Source organism: Scardinius erythrophthalmus (genome assembly GCF_964197995.2).
Source record: "Scardinius erythrophthalmus genome assembly, chromosome: 1".
In the NCBI taxonomy this organism is placed as follows: Eukaryota; Metazoa; Chordata; class Actinopteri; order Cypriniformes; family Leuciscidae; genus Scardinius; species Scardinius erythrophthalmus.
In genome coordinates this window covers 63,742,492-63,764,329 of record NC_138221.1, presented here as the reverse complement: position 1 = coordinate 63,764,329, position 21,838 = coordinate 63,742,492, and the positions used below count along the sequence as shown (strand labels likewise).

General features: G+C 37.0%; 1 long non-coding RNA gene across 1 annotated transcript; it reads right to left on the bottom strand.

The window, feature by feature from the left end:
• Positions 1-17,391: 17,391 nt before the first annotated feature.
• LOC308690763 lies at positions 17,392-19,960 on the bottom strand. Its single transcript, XR_014030188.1, has 5 exons — positions 19,887-19,960; positions 19,353-19,393; positions 18,792-18,866; positions 18,075-18,701; positions 17,392-17,711 (listed from the first exon to the last, which is right to left on the bottom strand). It is a non-coding gene; the product is annotated as an uncharacterized lncRNA (long non-coding RNA).
• Positions 19,961-21,838: the final 1,878 nt, after the last annotated feature.

Genomic DNA, 21,838 nt, shown 5'->3' with positions numbered 1-21,838 from the left:
TTGCTATCCCAATGCTGTAAAAAAAGCTAATGCTAGCTAGAAAGAGCTAAACAGACAAAATTGACAACAATAAAAAGGTTAAGAGGTTTAAAACTTAACAATTTTTGGTGACTTGTTTAAGGCAAGTTTCACCAGCATTTTTCCACGTAAAAGTGAAGCCATTTTGACAGTTCCTTTCTTCTCTGAGAGAGGTTTTATAACATACTGTATGCTATAAAACCTGACTCATGCCACTTAGCTAGCTGCAACAATGTTCATGCTGACACAAAGGCAAACTGCAGTATCATAGTGAAACCAAGGCAGTACGGGCAGATACTGCATTCTGCCTTGGTTTCACCCTACTTTTCAATACAATACTGCAACTAAAAATGTCAATTTATATAAGAACACACTTCTTTGGTGACACTGACTTCCCAAAAGCCGGGCAGGGCGCTTTGATGGCGAACTGCTTTCACTCTCTTGCTCTGTTTTACGAGTGCGCGCGCGCCCGCGATCTTACCGGAGAAGTGCCCTTAGGACCCATATAAGGAAATTCCGCCCTCTCTTACGTAAGACAGAGCCATACTCGAAAAAAACTTTCCGAAACTTGTGACAAACCGGAAGGACAATTTTTGGAACAAAAATACTCCTTCAAACGTACAACTTAACTTTTGAAACTTTGACCATGTTTAGCATGGGAATCCAACTCTTTAACAGTGTAAAAAACTCAGTATGCATGAAACAGTAATTCACCCCCCCTTTAAGGTTAATGGCAGGAGGGGGGAGGAGAGGGGGTGCAACTAAATAGCCGAGAGAAATATATGTCTACTACCTCAGATTTGACGTTTGATCTGTACATCAGCATCGGGGAATAACATTATAATCTTGTTCACGGTAGAGATCAGCTTTTGCATATATATAATACCTGATAATCATCACAAATACTTACCGCTTGCTCCATTTCTGTAATCCGTTTTTATGAATGAATAACTCTCTCACCTGTTGCTCTAGTCATCGTCGAGAACCGCTTGCACCCCCTGCTGGTGAGGTCAACTAACAGCTATGGAGATTATCAGTCGGCAATCTACTGATATTCCTGCCGTTCCCGGATGTCAAATGTTGAATTTTCTGTCGAATTTGAACCGCTCAATTTATGGAAGCGAATTTGTAAAGTGAAATAAAATGGACCGAAAATACCTGTCGAATATTATAGGTTGTATTTTTAAACAGAATGAATGTTGTGGAAGTGAAATCTGAAAGGTGAATTTTAATAATGAAAATGTGTGTGAAATGTTTTGAATTTATTCACAGCTTAAATATACAACCATGTTGAATTTCAGCCCATAAAAATGCAAGCCCTAAAAATACAATGCATTAAAATGGTTAATGCAATGCATATTTTTTTCAAGTAGTGCAATTGAAGTAGTTTGTTTCAAAAGCGTTTGTCATTATTTTACTTCCATAGATAGATAGATACACAGTTTGTGTTTCAAAGAGGAGTAAAAGTCTTAGGGTTGGAACGACATGAGGATGAGGAATTGATCACATCATTTTAATTTCTGCATAACCCATTTTTATGTACCCTTTTAAAAAAATCTTCTAACGATCTTTTTCTTTTTATTGTTTTTACTTTTAACATCGCCTCTTTCACTTTCTTATGGTCTCCCTCAGTGTGATAGCACATATCTGTAAGTGTTTCCACCTTTAATTGCTGGAGCATCTGAAGTGAAATTGGCTCGTTCACCTCTCTCAGAGGAGCATGACTGGGCTACTTACAGCTGAGTAAATTGTGCATAGGAGGAGTGTAATTGCCTGTTAGACTTGGAGCATTCTTAAGTTTCCTCACCACAAAGTGGCACACCATCTGCTCATCGTTATGCAGAAATACCTTTATGGATGAACGATTACTTCCAATTACCCTGAGGCATTGCACAGGGGTATTTCAGCTACCGGCACAATCATGTGGAGTGGGCTTTATTTTAGCTTCCCTTTAACTAGCTTGCAAAAAGATAATGTCTGATATTTCATATACTCTGGTAAAAAAAATAACAAGACTTAATGGAACACAACAGTAGGGTTCTGGATGTAAGTATCTCATTAATTTTCTCCATAGAGGAATACATGTTTAGGGAAACCATTCTAGACCTACCATGAGTGCTGAGATTGTTAGTTGATGATATATGCTCCGGTAGAAGCCGTAAGTCTGTGCAATTTCATTAAAATGTCATTAAAAAGTCAGTGTGACTTAATTCATTAGAGCTTCATTAAAAAATAAATATATAAAAACAGCTGAATTTGCTGTTAAAAACTACACTACCCATAATCCTGAAGAACGCTTCACCATGAAACTAAAAATAAAAATCTAAGCAAAATGAAGTAATCGAGTCGGCCTTACTAAACTAAACTCAACTCTAAATACTAATGCAGAGTTGTAAATATTGCAATGTTCTGCAATAAACTTCAAATAGCCTATAATGTATTTCATATTACACCATAGATTTTGCATAGTTACAGTTTTTCTGTTTTTCGAATGTTCATGCGTCGCGTCTGAGCGCGTTGTTGTCTTTGGAGCTCCATCGATTGATTTATAATTCTTGATTTCTCTTTAAACTCACTTACAACGAACATTTTCTACTTTTCCTCACCTCATAGTTATAACGCGGATTGTTGAGCAGACGCGTCTCAAGCCTTGTGATCCAACGCTGGATACTCTTATAGGTTACGTCCGTGGATCACGGCTGAACGCGTCTTCTCCGCACTCATTTAAGTTACAAACAAACATTTTTTCGCCTATCGTGCGTCTACTCTACACCCGTACCACTGAAAAGACGGATTATATCCAAGACTTAAGCCATAAATTAGTATTAATATTGATAGCACCACTGGTAGCGTCGTTGCTAACTTAACTTACTGTCCATCTGTTAAAATGGCGAATATATCAAATGTAAGTAGTCTACCTTTTGGTGCAGGTGAGGACACATTTGAGCTGCACGCGGTGCAGTCTGAGCTGGAAGCTGTTGAGAAACAGATCCACGACCTTTTAGTAAGAAAAGCCGAGCTAATAGACCGGCGTTTGGCTCTCGAAACATCACGTGCCGAGGCACACAAATCAGAGATTAATGTTACTAACCCGCTGACTCCGACCTCGTCTACTCCGTGCGTTCCTCAACATCGGTCCCGAACGTCGAGGTCGCGATCAGCCATGGTCTCGTTCACTCCGGCTCCAACATGCCATCACGAAGCCTGGATTTTTCCGCAGCGGAAGTCGCGAGTCAGGTCTAGACCAAGAAAACTCTCTCCGACCCTCCCGGCTTTCGAGATATCCACACAAAACCGCTTCTCCCCTCTTCGCGAAACAGAACGCGATGCTGTGATCATCGGCGATTCCATCGTTCGACACGTACACGTTACGTTAAATAAAAGTAAGGTGCATAGTCACTGCTTTCCTGGTGCTGGTGTTTCTGAAATCGCTGCTCACGTTCCCGAGATTCTGAACGAGCGCGTCGGAACCGTTGTCCTGCACGCGGGAGGGGCCGACATCAGGCTGTGCCAGACGGAGGTTCTGAAGAAAGACTTCAGGAATCTGATCGATACGGTACGCAGCACATCGCCTGATATAACGATTATTGTGTCAGGACCGCTTCCCACATACCGACTAGGTCATGAAAAGTTTAGTAGATTATTTGCGCTAAATGAATGGTTAATGTCATGGTGCACTGAGCAGAAACTTCTCTTTGTAAATAATTGGAATCTGTTTTGGGAGCGTCCTAGGCTTTACCGTGCTGATGGCTTACACCCAAGCAGATTCGGATCGGATCTTCTGTCAGATAACATCTCCAAAATGTTAAATACCTTTTGACTAGTAAACAAAAGTCCAAATCATAGTCTCTGCTGCACCAATTTAACTGATATAAATAGTGTAGAACATTGCATAGAAACTGTGTCTATTCCTCGTTTAGTGAGATCAAATCAGAAATCTACTGCAGGATCTAGAAAAAATCTAATTGTTATTAAACCAGAAAATGTTGCTATTGGTAATCAAAAACAATTTTTAAAGCTAGGTCTTCTAAACATTAGATCACTCACACCTAAGGCAGTTATTGTAAATGAAATAGTCACAGATAATAGCTTCGATGTACTTTGCCTTACTGAAACCTGGCTTAAACCAAATGATTATTTTGGTTTAAATGAATCTACTCCAGCAGGATACTCCTATAAGCACGAGCCCCGTCTGAATGGTCGTGGCGGCGGTGTTGCAACAATCTATAGAGATTTTCTCAATGTTACTCAGAAAACGGGTTATAAGTTTATTACATTTGAAGTACTTGTACTAAATGTTACGCTCTTAGATGTTCGAAAAACATCCCTATTATCTCTAGCCTTGGCTACCGTATATAGACCGCCTGGGCCTTACGCTGATTTCCTTAAAGAGTTTGCAGATTTTCTCTCAGACCTATTAGTTAACTTCGATAAAGCATTAATTGTTGGAGACTTTAATATCCATGTAGATAATCAAAATGATGCGTTAGGGGCTGCGTTTACAGATTTATTAAACTCCTTTGGGGTCAAGCAAAACATTACCGGACCGACTCATCGATTTAATCATACACTCGATTTAATTATATCACATGGAACCGATCCAACCGATATAGATATCATTCCACAAAGTGACGATGTCACTGACCATTACATGGTAACTTGTATATTACGTACTCCTGTAATATATCATGCTGCGCCGCGTTATCGATTAGGCAGAACAATCCTTCCATCCACCATAGATAATTTTTCAAACAGCTTATCGGATCTGTCTCAGCTGCTCAGTGAACCCAAACAAACAGATGAACTTGAGGAATTAACTAGCACTATGAGCACCATTCTCTCTGGATCATTGGATATTGTTGCGCCCATTAGATTAAAAAAGGTCAGAGAGAAAAGTAAAGCACCATGGTACAACAATACTACGCGTGTTCTAAAGAGAGAAACCCGTAATTTAGAGCGTAAATGGAAACAAACCAACTTAGAGGTTTTTAGAATCGCATGGAAAGACAGTATGTCACGTTATAAAAAGGCCCTAAAAGCGGCCAGGGCTGAGCATCTACGCAAACTAATAGAAAACAACCATAACAATCCTAAGTTCTTATTTAACACCGTGGCGAGACTAACAAATAAACAGATGTCTCCTGAACAAAATATTCCATTACAGTTTAGTAGTAATGATTTCATGAAGTTCTTCACTGAGAAAATAGAAAACATCAGAACCACAATTGTAAACGTTCAATCCTCAATCGCGCCTTATAATTCAGCCTCAATTATCACCCCGCAAGAACAATTACAGTGCTTCACAACTATAGAACAAAAAGAGTTAAATAAACTTTTTACTTCATCTAAAACAACAACATGTTTACTAGATCCTATACCTACTAAGTTATTGAAAGAAGTGTTACCTGTAGTGGAAGAGCCTCTCCTCAATATTATTAACTCGTCTTTATCTTTAGGTTATGTTCCAAGAACATTTAAACTGGCAGTTATAAAACCTCTCATTAAGAAACCACAATTAGATCCGAATAATCTAGTAAATTATAGACCCATTTCAAATCTACCTTTTATGTCTAAAATACTAGAAAAAGTTGTGTCCGCTCAACTGGGCTCTTTCTTACAAGAAAATGACATCTATGAAAAGTTTCAGTCTGGATTTAGGCCGCACCATAGCACTGAAACTGCGCTCGTTAAAATCACAAATGATTTACTTTTAGCTTCTGACCAAGGCTGTATCTCAATATTATTTTTACTTGATCTTAGTGCTGCGTTTGATACTATAGATCACACAATACTCTTAGATCGACTACAAAATTATACTGGTGTTCAAGGACAAGCATTAAGCTGGTTTAGATCGTATTTATCTGACCGCTACCATTTTGTTTATTTAAATGGAGAAAAATCTATCATAACTCCAGTAAACTATGGAGTGCCGCAGGGATCTGTGTTAGGCCCTCTATTATTCTCAATATATATGCTGCCACTTGGAAATATTATAAGGAAACATGGAATTAGTTTCCATTGTTATGCTGATGACACTCAAATCTATATTTCATCACGGCCAGATGAAAACGCTAAATTATCCAAATTGACAGAGTGTGTTAAAGATATAAAAGATTGGATGACGCATAATTTTCTTTTATTAAATCCAGACAAGACAGAGGTACTACTTATCGGTTCAAAAAACCACCCACAAAACCTCTCACAATACAACTTTAACATAGTCCTGTTACTTCATCCTCTACAGTAAAAGACCTGGGTGTTATATTAGACTGCAACCTGTCTTTTGAAAATCATATTTCATATGTTACAAGAACAGCCTTTTTCCACCTTAGAAACATTGCTAAGCTACGTAATATGCTATCAGTTTCTGACGCAGAAAAGTTAGTTCATGCATTCATGACCTCGAGACTAGATTACTGTAATGCGTTATTAGCCGGTTGTCCTGCATCCTCAATAAACAAGCTACAGTTAGTCCAAAATGCCGCCGCTAGAGTTCTAACTAGATCAAGAAAATATGATCATATAACACCGATTTTATCATCCCTACATTGGTTACCTATAAAGTCCCGTATTAATTACAAGGTATTGCTACTGACTTATAAAGCCCTAAACGGCTTAGCTCCAGTCTATTTAACGGATCTTCTATCGCCCTATAATCCATCGCGCTCTTTAAGGTCACTAAATTCGAGGCTTTTGGTCATACCTAGGATATCTAGGTCCACCAAAGGAGGGAGAGCATTTTCACATTTAGCACCAAAACTCTGGAACAGTCTTCCGGATACTGTTCGTTGCTCAGACTCGCTCTCCCAGTTTAAAACTAGATTAAAGACGCATCTCTTTAGCCAGGCATTCATATAATACTTTTAATCCTACAGTTAAATCCGACCTCTAGTTCATAAACGCCAGAGGAGAACTGGCCCCCGACTGAGCCCGGGTTCTCCCAAGGTTTTTTTTTTTCTCCATTAGGTCACCTGATGGAGTTTTTCGGTTCCTTGCCACTGTTGCCTTTGGCTTGCTCAGTTGGGGATATTTAATTTAATTAATCAATCAACGATACTATTGATCAGCATTACCAAACGTAGACGTTCCACTAGAAACAAACATTGATGTATTGTTCTAATTTATTACTGTGAAGCTGCTTTGATACAACCTGTGTTGTGAAAAGCGCTATATAAATAAACTTGACTTGACTTGACTTGACTTTCTCAGTCGCTTTGGTGCATTTCTCACATCACTATTTACATTTGCACAACAGTTTGTTCAACCTCCACAACATTTAGTCATTTGTGCACATCATAGTAGCAGTTTCTCATTCCTTCTAACAAATTGCAAAGGCTTTTGGACATGCATCAGTTGCTTTCATACAAATCTCTGCTCTTTGATAACATTATCATTTGCTTAAGTCATGTCAGTCAAAATTAACTATACTTGTGAATGCTGAATAGTCATTCCATATAAAACTAATAGTCCTCATTTCATTGCTTGAGTCATTACATACAAAAATGTTGAACTAGTTGTCAAAATCTGTCATAAAAAAAAAAATCCAGAAAAAATCTCCTAAATTGAACAATTTGCAATTGAGCAAGAGATGATATTCGCTGGGATGTAGATGAAATTATGTGACCAGACAGAGAGGAACGTCTGGATGTGCATGAATGATTACAGTCCTATGTATGTTGTATGTTCAGTTCCAATACAGTATATAGGCCTACTGCAATATTGTGTACAGTTGTGCACAGCTCTACCCAAAGGGAGTTTATGTTTGTTGTAAATAATGGTGTATTTTTTCTTTTGCACAATGCTGTGAAAAAATTAGAATTGCAAAGAGCATATGCAGTAAAAATGTGAAACGTACATATATTCAGTGTCTTGTACTCAGTTACCTCATAAATACAGTAATGTGTAACTTTACTGTAATTTTTTCAAATGGCTGTGCAAATAGTATTTAGTGCTGTATTGAGCATTTTCAGGTAGTGTCACCAAGATCTGACTTTCATCATTGGAAAACATTTATAGAGTAAACTGTCATAATGAAAACATGACTAAGCCATTTGACTATCTTGTTCATAAACGATGGTGTCAGGACTTTTCATTTTGATGACACTGACACATTCATTGACATAAATACTTGCTTTTGAGGAATGGGCTATCCATTTTGAGCAAGTGACACGCTTTTGCAGGTTATCAACTAGGTTTTGCAGTTTGTACTAATTGTTTTGAGAACTGCATTAACTGTTGTGCAAATGTAAATAGTGTTATGAGAAATGCACCAAAACGACTGAGAAAAACTGTAAATTCCACCATTCTCAATGCTGCTGAAAAACTATGAGGCTGACGCAATATACATCCTCAGTTCATGTACACTGAACAAAATTATAAATGCAACACTTTTGTTTTTGCCCCCATTTTTTATGAGCTGAACTCAAAGATCTAAGACTTTTTCTATGTAAACAAAAAGCCTGTTTCTCTCAAATATTGTTCACAAATCTGTCTAAATCTGTGTTAGTGAGCACTTCTCCTTTCCCAAGATAATCCATCCACTTCACAGGTGTGGCATATCAATATGCTGATTAGACAGCATGATTATTGCACAGGTGTGCCTTAGGCTGGCCACAATAAAAGGCCACTCTAAGATATGCAGATTTACTGTATTGGGGGGATCCAATACAGTAAAACTGCGCATTTTAGAGTGGCCCTTTATTGTGGCCAGCCTAAGGCACACTTGTGCATAGAAAAAGAAAAAGTGTTGCGTTTAGAATTTTGTTCAGTGTAAATTTAAAATAAATGAATTACTTCTATACATAACTCCAACGTACATATATTTGCTAGTATTATTAGAAATAGATATTAACATTAGGAGAAAAAATATGGTGTTTGAATCAAATTCATCACCTTCTGGCCTTAAAAGTGACAGTACACAAAAACTACATTTGTGACTCACAAAATGTATTCTGTTTATCTTTTTTTCTAATTTTAGTATTTTGTATCATGTCCATTGAATCAGGGTTTCTTTCAGCTTGGTCCCCTAAACCTGCTACAGGCCATGCAAAGACTGTTGCTAGGAGATGTAATGCATGGATATAGATTACTGTATGCCAGGCAATATGAAACATATGGACAGCTAATATAAAAAAGTTTATCCACCACTTTTAAAATTGCAGCTTTATTAATATATATGTGTGTGTGTGTGTGTGTGTGTGTGTGTGTGTGTGTGTGTGTGTGTGTGTGTGTGTGTGTGTGTGTGTGTAGTGAATCTATGTAAACCCATGTCAGATCTTTTTTCCATCTTTAATGTAATATTGAATCCAACAAAGTTCATGTAACAAACTTTTCGAGAAAAAAAAAAAAAAAAAAAAACTACAATAACCTGATTGTTTAAGTTACACTGGGTTGCAAAATAAAGATGAATTAACATATCTAATTGCAGCAATAGAAACCCAAACAGAACAACCAGGTAAAACATGACAAGAACTGACAATGAAATGAAAGAAACACAGGGCTTTAACAGAACAAACCAATCAAAGACATGAATAACATTGATCAAAACAATGAAAAACTTTAGAAATTAACTGAAAGCTAGGACACATAACTAAAACATGTAGCAAACCCACCCAAAACAGAAACAAACCCAGATAATCCCTTACATTTCCCCCATCAAGAAGACGTATTTATGCGCCTTAAAGGAGCTGTATGTAAGAAATCTATTTCAATTAATCATAAAATTGCCCTGATGTGTCACTAGACATTAAGAAATCATGTTCATTTCAAATACTTATATCACTGACAACAGTAGTATGGCTAGGATATTGTCATTTAAAAAGTGGACTTGCAGCCCTCAACTGATGTTGATGTTGTCATTTTGTGTTTTGGCCTGAGCGCCTCCCTCCACCTATCTACCAATCACGAAGTCAGTAGTGTTTCGGGATCCGGGTTGCCAGCTTTGCTCTAACCTAAACCTAACCTACCCTAACTCTAGTCGGATAAAAATGTCTAACGTTACTAAATCAAAAAGACCTCGTTATAATTCAGAAATTCGTTGTGACAAAGTCCGAAATAAAACCAGAATTTGTATAGGAGATGCTTTCGAAAGATGGAGGCGGCTGAAAACGGAGAAGAATTTGAACACAGACGCCAACGTTGCTAATTTTCTCCTAGACAGGTAAGATTCATCTATGCTTGGCTAACTTGTACTGGATGTCAATGGACATTTCATATATTCATGACAGTCGAACAAAGTTATGCGTGTTCAAGCAACGTAACGTTAGCTCACATGGACGTATGCATTTGCAATGCATTATAGGAGCCCGTTTCTCTGTCATTATGCTGAGACGCTGATGAAAACATTAGCACGCCCATTATGGCAATTTGAAACGTAATTGAGACAAGCCTAACTTTACTTAAGAAAACATTATTCGTCATTCGTTCTTCACGTATATCGTGGACTAAGTTACACATGCTGCAAGTTGACCTGTATGACCAGTGCTAATGTAATTTAGTTACTGTAACAATATTTTCTGATGGGACTGAAAACAACCCTGTGATAGCCATTGGTGATATTGAATTTGTCCCGTGTTTTAATTTCTGTGGCAAATGTTTATTCTGTTTTTAGCCTATAATATGACAAAAACTTTAGCACTTGTAAATCAAGGTTTTTTTTTTCGTATTGAAAAATAAGGAAGTATTATTTTGTTGTTTAAGTCTATATGTTTTTTTTGTTTTCTTTTACTATTATCCTTTTTTTTTCCTCAGATTTTTTTGAATTGTAATTGTATTTATATGTTCAAAATAAAGAAATCAAATCAAATTAAATATCAAATCAAAAACGCTTATCTCTTCAGCTATTATGGCCCCAGCACCTCAACAATTAGTACATTTTTTAAATAAGTAATTACTCATCAAAATATCTCTCATAAAGCATAAACACAATTAACAGAAAAAAAAACTTACTGTGTACGTCTCGTCATCACTTGCCATTGGGAGCTCATTGAAGCAGCCTACGTTTCTGCTGAATCCTGCAGCTTATCTGGCAACCTCGAGTCAGGGGGGAGGGGGAGGGGATACACGGCTCTACAGTATTTTTAAAGTGATTGCAGTACCAGTTTTGGCCACAATCCTACATACGGTACCTTTAACTATAATAACATCAAAACAAAGAGTCCAACAGAGGAAGGTGGGAGGGAGCTTAGTAGGTAAGGCAAACGGGACAAACATAAGAGCCAGGCAATTTCCCCCTAGCATTGTGAGCGCTGTTGAGTGGATACTTAAACAGCTCTGATTGGCCATTGTACTCACGCGCTCAACATTAATGTCTGTTATTGGCTACAATGATCAATGGTTCAAATGCATGTTGTAAATAGACGTCTCTGACGCTCTTCACTGCGTTTACACAGATACACACAGGAGCCTTTGAAAGCAGGCGTCTATCACCAGGTCACTAATATATCTGTTGATAGACAAATCCAATGATAGATACACCCCTGCACAGCATAACACTCCCTATTATAATTGGCCATGTTTATGTGTTTGGAATTAACCAATCACATGACTCTCACTACAAAGTAAGGTTACACTTTATTTTAAAGGTCTAATTTAGACATCCTACCTACTATAAGTACTAATAACTCTCATTAGACTGTTAGGGTTCGGGTTCGGGTTTGGTTTAGTAGAATGAGTTGACATGTAGTTGCAAAGTTACTTATTATCGTCAATAGAATGTCTGTATGGGGAACATCAAAATAAATGTTAGCAGATATTAAGCAGACAGTCTACTCTAATGAGAGTTAGTTGACATCTAGTTGTAAAGTACTAAGTAGAATGTCCAAAGCAGAAAATCGGAATAAAGTGTAACCAAAATTATAATCCTCTGTTCATCATTTGAATGATCTTGATTAACCCTGAATAAAAATAAGCTGTTTCTGAGGGATTTTCTTAGCCTTTTCTTGGTCGCATAATATTCCTGAAGCCATGACCTACAAAAAACTTACAAAGGATGTATGAGATCTCATTGTGAAGAGGTACCAATCGGGAGAAGGGCACAAAAATATTTCCAAAACATTAGATGTGCCTTGGAAGTCCATTGTCAACATGTGGAGACAATGGGGCACCATAATGACAACAGGGACTCTGTAAAAAAAAAAAATTGTGGCATAATTAGTGGTCCATAATTAGGACCATACTTTTATGGTCTGAATATCCAAATTTAACCATTAGGTCATAATTTTAAAAGTTACATTTGGCACAAGACTGCTTATCACCCAAAAGACACCATAACCACTATGAAGTATGGTGGAGCAAGCAGGCTATGAGGCTATTTCTCTTCAGCTGAGACTGGGGCAGATAGAAGGAATAATGGATAGTGCCAAATACCAGTCCATTTTGGCAAAATAAATAAATAAATGGAAGTCCTCCATTGCAATCTGAAGATGAATAAGAATATCATTTTGCAGCATGACAATAACCTCAAACACAAATCTAAGTCAACAAAGGAATGGCTTCATAAGATGAAGAACGTTTTGAAATGGCCCAATCAGAGCCCAGATCTAAATCCAATCGAATTTTCCAATGACTTGAGGAGGGCTGTACACAGGAGATATAGTTGATATAATCTTATTCAAAAATGACTGGCTGCTGTATTAAAAGCAAAAAGTGTTTCGAACAAGCATTAGTTGAGGAGTGTGCACAACCAGTACATTTTAAGTCCTTTTTTATTTATTTTTTATTTTGTTTCTTACATATATGTTGTTAGCTTCAATATTCCATTAAATGCGGAAAATGATCTGACATTATTTTAGTTGGATTTTTTTTTTTTTTTTACATCTCAAAAAGCTACAATTTAAACAGGGTTGAGTAGACTTTTTATACTCACTGTTTAAATACAGGCTGGACATTTGTTAAAAGCAAAATCTTATCTAGAATTGAATATTTTGAATAAAGTCATTTATGGTTGTATCACTCAATTTCAGTGCATCTTGCAATAAATCTAAGCATCACTGGTATGGAAGCCATAGCAAGGTTACTGGTGTAGTAGAAGGTTGAATTTTTAATACATGAATTACTTTACATTCAGTTTTTAAAGTCATTACTTTATGAATTATTCTGCAATAGCATTTAAAATATTATACAGGGCATGACCCTGTTGCCAACTATGAGAGGATGTAGTGTTCATGAAAATGAAAAATATAAATGCAAAGCCTGTATGACTTTGGGTTGGGTGTAATATCAAATAAACTATCAAAGGAGGAGTCAGCAAATGGTACAAAATTATTATTATTTTCATTTTTCAGTGTTTCATGGAATAACGAAAAGTTATACATACTTGTTTGGAAAAAAATGTCATTACATAACAGGGATGAACAGAAAAATATGCTTATAACATTTTACATACTGAAAGCATATTTTAAAGGATTAGTTCACTTAAGAAATAAAAATTCCTGATAACTTACTCAGCCCCACGTCATCCAATATGTTCATGTCTTTCTTTCTTCAGTCGAAAAGAAATGAAAGTTTTTCAGCTCTGTGAAGCGCCACACATTATGTAATATAAGTAAATTATATATTATATATATATTTGTAAATGGCATTTGACTTAGTCTTTGCATGTTCGTTTTGTAAATACTAGGTCTGTACTTTCGCCTATGTCACACGTGACCTTTCAACGTGATTACATAATCTGTGGCACATTGCAGAGCTAGCAAGACGAGCATGGTGTTTAAAAAGTATACAAATGTTTAATTTTTTAGATAATGGCTGATCATTTCGCTAGATAAGACCCTTATTCCTTGGCTGGGATCGTGTTGAGCCTTTGAAGCTGCACTGAAACTTCCCTTTGGACCTTCAACCTGTTGGACCCCATTGAAGTCACAATATGGAGAAAAATCCTGGAATGTTTTCCTCAAAAACCTTATTTCTTTTCGACTGAAGAAAGAAAGACATCTTGGATCTGAGTAAGTTATCAGGAAATTTGAATTCTGAAGTGAACTAATCCTTTAATTTAAATAAAAGCAACATTTTGGTAGAAATTTATTTTTATATAAGCCATTGATATAATGAAGATATATCAGATCGTAGCATCCAAATTGGCTGATATTCACATGAAAAACATTAAAAGCAAAATAAATGTTATATTTGCTAACAAAAAAAACAGGTAATATCTAAAAGTTAATAGATGTTCTGTGTTGTGTAATTCACACAAACATGGCTTATTCAAAAATATGTAGCATGGAATCCATCTTTACTTGCAGTTGTAGCAAATTAGCTATATAAAATAATAATAAGCAATAATAACTGGTTATAATTGATTATGAATACAGTTAATATAATTAACTTAATGTCGTAAATTAATATTACAATCAATTAACCTGTTTGTCCCGTGAACACTCAGGATTAATTGTTTATTAACTTTAAGAAATGTACATTTCCGGGGCATGGGAAATGTCTTTCTTACTTTACAGTACTACTAAGAGCAGTAGCCAAGATCTATATGATTAGTGACTCCAGTTATGAGCTTGAGACACGGACAACTTTACGTGTGACATGAACAAGATTTTATTAAAGTCCCCGTGAACCGGAAGTTGCAACCGACTTTTCTCCAGTGTTGTGACGTATTTCCCAGTGAAACGGAATATTGAAAAGAGGGCAAGGTTTTACTCTAGCGCTCCTCCTCTCAATCTCTGCTCATAACAGACTAACGGTTTGAGGGGAATGGTTAAGCGTTTTCAAACCAAGCCGTCAAACCTACGTCATCAGAAAAAAGACGCCATTCCAGACCGGAAGTAACTTTTCAGATTTTGATTAAAGATTACCATGGTAAATATTTTTTATTTTTTTATTTACTTGCACGGATTAATTGTTCACCACAAGACTAGTAATATGCGCTAACAAAGTAAATAGGGTCAATTTTGATTTCATGGGGACTTTAACTAGTCTAAACACTTAAACCACTCTAACATACACATACATACATGCATACAGTTTACCAAGGGAAAGAGAGCTGAAGCAGAATGCAGGAAAGCAAGAAGTTATAGCATTGTTTGAAATTTAGCAGATCAACAGCCTTGAGCAAACCATCAGTTTAGTTCTAACACGCCCTTTCTTTAAAGGGGTAAGGATACTTAATGTATCAAATAATGAGACTAAGTTTGATACTTGCATGTCTCGCCCATTTGAATTAAACTGTCCTGATGCAATTTGTTGAGGCTCCAGTTGATCTTTGCTGATGTGGTCTTGATGAGACAGAACCAGTGGTAGTCAGAGGATCTTTGGTGAATGGAAAGACAAGGCCACAGTCTGGCACAAGCTTGGTGGTCCTTAGAAACTTCTAGTTCAGCATCATCTTCACGTCAGCATCACAGAAAGGGACTAAGAGAAGGTAAGAGAGCTAAGAGAGAGAGAGCTGATCTTGTTGTCAGTGATTTTTAAAGCGTGAAGATGTCACACCCTCTGGAGGTGTGTGAACCAATAAGACATGTTTTCCTTTGGAGGGAAATTCTTTTACGACCTATTGTTCAACCAGGCCTTTGAACATGTAATTTGATTGGATGTTTAACACAAGAATCTTTAAGATGCTTATAATACTAATGTGTCACAAAGTTAGCAGAATGTAATGTAAATTAACAAAACGGGGATGAAGATTGGAGTTTATAGAGACCAAACATGCCACACATATGATTTTAGTTGACCATAGTATGCAAAGTCTGAAACATTAACCCAACAGAGTTTACAAGAATACAAAAGCCAAACCACATAAAAGGAAAATCATGAGATGGGAAAATTAGATACACATTTCTCAAGTGGTGAGAGTCGCAGCTCTCTGGAAATTCCTTTGGGTCGTAAAACTCTTATCAGTCTCAGTGTGTCCTGTAACAAGACACCGCGTTCTGCCAGTCTGTTAGCTTCATTTGGGATGTTGGTTTTTTGGGGAATTTTCAAAGGCCTTTGTTGGGAGAGTGAGTTTGCTGGATTATTCATTTAAAAAATTATAACTTGTGTGTGTCTGATTGGTCCAGATGCTACACAGTAATGGTTTGAATCTAAACACAATAACATCACTAGCCTGTGGTATTTGACCACCTTCTTTCTTCCTTCTTTTTTATTTATTTTATTTTTGTGAATGGGAGTAAAAGGGGGATTTTTGCAGCTCAGGGATGGCGACTTCCTTCCAGCTGGATTATCACTCAAATTTCTATCTAGAAAAACCTTAGAGCTCAACACAGAAGCCATCAATAACATGTCTCTCTATGCCAGCAGTGCTCTTAGCGGACACCTGCAGGAACAAATGTTCTCTCAGTGATATTTTGTCTCAGGTAAAAGAGAAATTAAATTAATGAGAAGATACAACTTAGAGACATTTTGTAAAATACTGAGTCACCTGTCCTCAATTTAGGTTCAGGCTGCAACCCAATTTACATTCTTCACACTTCAAGTATGTACTTGATAATGGGAAAGCACATACTTTTTAAAATGGCATGTTCACTCTACAGTCATATGAAATGGAAATTTTGGCAGTCTTTTCTTCCCTATGAAACAGGTTCTTGAACAAGAAAAAAAAATGCAAGGCAGGATTTTGTCCATGGTGAATTGATTGGATGGTTGTGGTTTGCTATTTGTGGATCTCATGTGAGTGACAGGTTGCTCCGCCCCCACACCAGTAAACACATCATCAGAGAAGAGAAGAGATGCTGCAAGATCGAGAGAGGGGAAGTTATTTCGATTAAAGCGGGTTGAGAGGGCACATGAATTAAAAAACATAATGATGTACAAGAATAAATCATTTATAATAAATACTGCAATATTCCATAAAAATACGAATCATCAATTTTGATTTCATGGTGACTTTAATAAAAATTACTCAAAAATGTTTGAAAACTGAGAGTGTCTTTTCAGTTGACAAGGCAGTCGGTCACTTTGTAAGGGCATGTTCACACTTGCACTTGGCATGTAAAATGAACCCTGGGGCGACTGATCTGTTTGTGCGGTTCATGTGCACTGTAAAAATAAAAGGTGCCTGGAGGAACCTTTTGGGGTTCTTCACTTCGCCACACCGGCGGAACCGTCTGTAGATCCTCTAGGCACCCTTTAAAAAGGGCCGGTTCTCTGAGGAACCACACAGGTTTCCTGAGGAACTCTTATATTAGGCACTGTGTGGGACCACTTTGGGTGCCTCCAGGAACCAAATTTCATTTTTTTTATATTTAATTTCATGTTGTTACTATGGTTACCTTTGACTTCTATTATAATAAACAAATTGAACCAAATACAAAATAAGAATTGTTTATTACATATTTGATATTCATTTTTATACATACACTTCCATGCACATGGGGAAAAAAGCTAACTATGTCATGGCAGGCTGGAAAATAGTCAAGGATTCAGATGCGAGTGAATAAGTATTTATTAAAGTCAAAAAGAGAAGACAAGAGACTCAATTCGACAGGCAGCATCCACATGGATGACTCAGAGTGAAAATAGCAGATAATCTCAAGTGAACACGGAGAAGAATAAAGAAGGTCCTCAGGGAAACTCAGGGTCGGAGTGGTAGAATATCCTCTGGCAACTCGGGCAGGCTCGGCAACGCAGGGACTCAGTGGGCGGACTGCAGATCCAACGTGAGACGAAGATCCTCAATGAAGCGTCATGGAAACAGAACAGGAACAGGAGAAACAATCGCTCAGACCCAGGAGAACCTCCACAACCATCTGACAAAGACAAGACGAGTGAGCAAACAATATATAGGACATCCTCATTCAGAACAGCTGGCGCTGATCGGCTCATCAGTGGATAACGAGCCATCTGATGAGCCGCGCCCATTCATTCAACACACACACACATAGCGAGGGAGAGTCAATGAATCCGTGAACCGTGACAAACTATAGATTAATATCAATGAATACACAAAAAAATAGTATAATACATAAGCAACATAATCAACCATGTATATACAATAGATAAACAAGTAAAGACATCTCAACAAAATGCATGGAAACACATATGTTCCACGAAATAAATCAATGTAAAAAAATTACATTTGAACTAATTAAAAAATGTCCATCATACTTAACTTTAAAACATTTGTGTTTCAGTCCGATGGTTAGTCTGACATCACTGTTTCCAAGTACAAAAGCTCTATCAGATGCCAAAAACAAACAACAGTGCTGATATACATTGTGCTGTAACCTTTATCTCTATACTGAAATCTCTGATGGTTAGTTATTCAGCTATTTTGAATCATAAAATGTTGAAGTCTGGGATGCTGTTAGACTGGAGACTGTAATGTACACTATGGCTTTTGAAAAGCTTAAATGTGTGACTTGAATCAACAGTGTTCATAAATGGTTGTAGAGTATTCTCATGAAACAAGATAGAGGAAGTAGCAGTAGAGGCTTCGACCTGGAAACAGTATTAAGGTGCAGTAAAATTATCTGTTGTTCTGTGAATGTTCACTGGTGAATTCCAGTCATTTCAATAAGAATCCACACGATCAGCAATTTCGTTTGTGGTCAAAAATGTCACTATGGGACCAAGTTGGTGTGAGGTACTTAACGAGTAAGAAAAGTGAAAAGGTACAGCATCGTTTTCCGTTTGTTTTTCCTCTTTTCTGGTGGATAGTCCAGGCACTTCAATGATTTTCAGGTCTACAGGAGGATTTTTATTCTTGTTCAAACTTGTATTTCAGCTTACCGAGATCCCTGCAAAGTACAAAATTTACTGTTAGTAATGTTATTAAAGTGATAGTTGTGAAACTTGAATAATTTCCTCAGCCTTGTGACGTTCCAAACCTGTTTGACTTTCTGTCTGTGGAACCCAAAAGCAGATCTCAGGCATAATGCGACCCCAGTCACCATTCAATTTCACTGCATGAAACACAAGCAGAAAACTAATGTGTAAATCATTCATGAAACCATTCTTATGTACTCTTGTCTAGTTCAATTCAATGCAACAATTTATGTAAAAATGGTTAAGCTCCAAAAATGTCCCAGAAAAGATCCTAAAAATAATCAATGAGTTCAACTCATGTGTTATGGGTTGTGTTGTAAGTCTTCTGAAGCCTAATAGCTTTTTCCTTTTTTTTTTTTTGTCGAAAAAGACTAAACTTGAAGTTATAATTCAGAGTTAAAATGTCTTATATTCAAATGCAAATGATAAAGATATAAGAAAAAATGCATAGCATTATTTGTGAACCAAATCTGGGATATTTTACATGAATGAGATTTGAGATCATGAGAAAAGATTTTCAGAGAATAACTGATTAAAAAACACAAGTACACAGTCAAACAATACAATTTCACACAGAGAAAGTTCATAGTAATAAAGTACTTGCATGTGGTGCAGGTACTCACTGTAATTCAATGTTGCCACTGAAATGTTCAGATTATTTGTTCTGGGGAAACAAAAGAACAAAGCTGATTATTCACAACATAATATTTATTGACCAGTAAATGGCTTTAAAATGGTATTTGAGAGAATGAGGGCACCTGTAGTAAGTAAAGTTAGGCTAAACAAAAACAGAGCAAACTATAACCTGTTTTTGTTATTCATAACAAACGCCAAGAATCAGAGAATTTTCTAAATTAGTTAGGCTATATCAGCAATTTGAAGACACTGTTGTACAAAATATGTTGAATTGAATGACTAAATCAATCTAAGACAATAAGTCAATCATTTCCATTTGTTCATTAGATCAACGTAGTTAGCATCGCGGCTAAAACCTTCATACCAGATACTGTGCAATAAACGAGTGGTAAACACTGTAAAAACGTAGTAATGTATAATAAATTTAGTTTATATATATGTGTGTTTAAATATATAGTGAGTGTGTTTAAATATATAGTGAGTAGACTCTGTATTTATATTTATTTGGCGAGTTTACAAACCTTGTAATGGAGAGCAGAACAAACGGCGGAAGCTTTGATGAGGGGAGCCGTTAGTTTCCTGATGACGATCAGCTGAGCGTTGTTGCGCGCGAGCAGCGCGAGCATCACTGAAGCGACGACAGCAGAGGAATAGCAGCAGTTTCGTGACAGAATAATACTTTTCTCCTCCTGCTTCTTCTTCTTCATATAATATTATTATTATTTAGTGTTGTTGTTTAAGGTTTAAATTACTTAATAAAATAGGCCTATACTAAATATATGTAAGCTACCCAAGTGAAAAAGACTAGGTTACTGTTAAATGTATTAAAAATGCATTAAAGTATATTTGTATTGTAGGTCTACTAAAAACACACTCAAGTACATTTTTAATACATTTAATAGTACGTCTTTTTCACCTGGGTATGTATAATGAATCAAACTTAAGTAGCCTATAATAATAATAATAATAGGATAATAATAATAATAATAGAATAATAATCTAATTCTGGCCTCACTGAACCATTGGGTTCCTCCAGATGCTGGCTTTAACATTAGAGATCTTCCAGGAACCACCTAAATGTTAAAAGATCTTCCAATAACCCTTTTATCACATTTAAGTTCCTCTATTTTCCCCCAAAGCACTTTGAGGTCTCATGGTAATGAAAAGGTGACTCCAGAACCTCTGAAGTAAATACAAAGTGCTTAAAGGATCCCGTAAGTTCCAGCAAGAACCTCAAAGATTGTCAATGCTCCTCCAGTAACCCTACTATAGGAGAAAGAGCTTTGAGGCACCAAAATTACATTTTGAAGTTCCTTGAGTATCCGACAGGATATTTGAGGCTCCTTTAGTTTTTACAGTGTGGATAAGTGTGAACGCTGCCATCTGAACCCTGGTGCACATCAAACAAGCAGACCAAGACCCCTGAAAAGATGGGTCTCGGCCCGCTTCTAAACGAACTCTGGTGAATGCAACACGGACCACAGACATGTAAACAAACCAAAAACAGGACAGAATACTCACGCATAACTGTTTTTTCTCGTCATAGTCGTGATGTTGCCCATCACAGTTCAGTACAGGCGTCAAAACCTCGTCTCCTTGCAGCAGATCTTGGTTTGTGTGTGTGATGGATAAATAAAACAGCCACCATCAGTGGCCAATTTATCAAACCACAAACTGACACTCACTTCTCACCAGCTAACATACACATTCAACCCTCCTTCTCTCTGCTTTCAGAGGCAGTTCAAGTCTTACCTCTCAGGTAGGTTGTTCAGGGTGTCGTGGAGGGGTGAGGTGTCTAAGACCCAACATCTAGCTACTGGAGTGCCTCAGGGCTCAGTGCTTGGACCACTTCTCTTCTCCATCTACATGACATCACTAGGATCTGTGATTCAGAAACATGTCTTTTCCTATCACTGCTACGCTGTCACACAACTCTACCTCTCATTCCAGCCTGATGATCTGACGGTTGCTGCTCGCATCTCAGCCTACCTGACAGACATCTTTTTCGGCAATACTTGTTCCATTAATACTATCACTTTATCTTCTATTCTGTATCTATTATCTTTAAAAAAAAAAAATAATAATAATAATAATAAATATATATATATATATATATATATATATATATATATACAGGTGCTGCGGGAAGGGTCATAGCACTTGCATATTGTTGTCCTATTGTTAGTTTAACTGCTTCTATTGTTCTCATTTCTAAGTCGCTTTGGAAAAATGCATCTGCTAAATGAATAAATGTAAATGTAAAAAATACCATCATATGTAGGCTTCGCACATACAACAAGCACATTTCACGAGTTCACACTTACAAATAAGTCAGATAGAATAAATGGTATGCATATTTGGCGTGCTGTCCGAGGAGAGGGCTCCGGGCTCGGTATTTGGCCCGAACCCAGGGTACTCCCCCCGTATTCCTGGCTGTGGAAGAACAAGCCAAGAGTGAGGAGTCGGGGTGGTG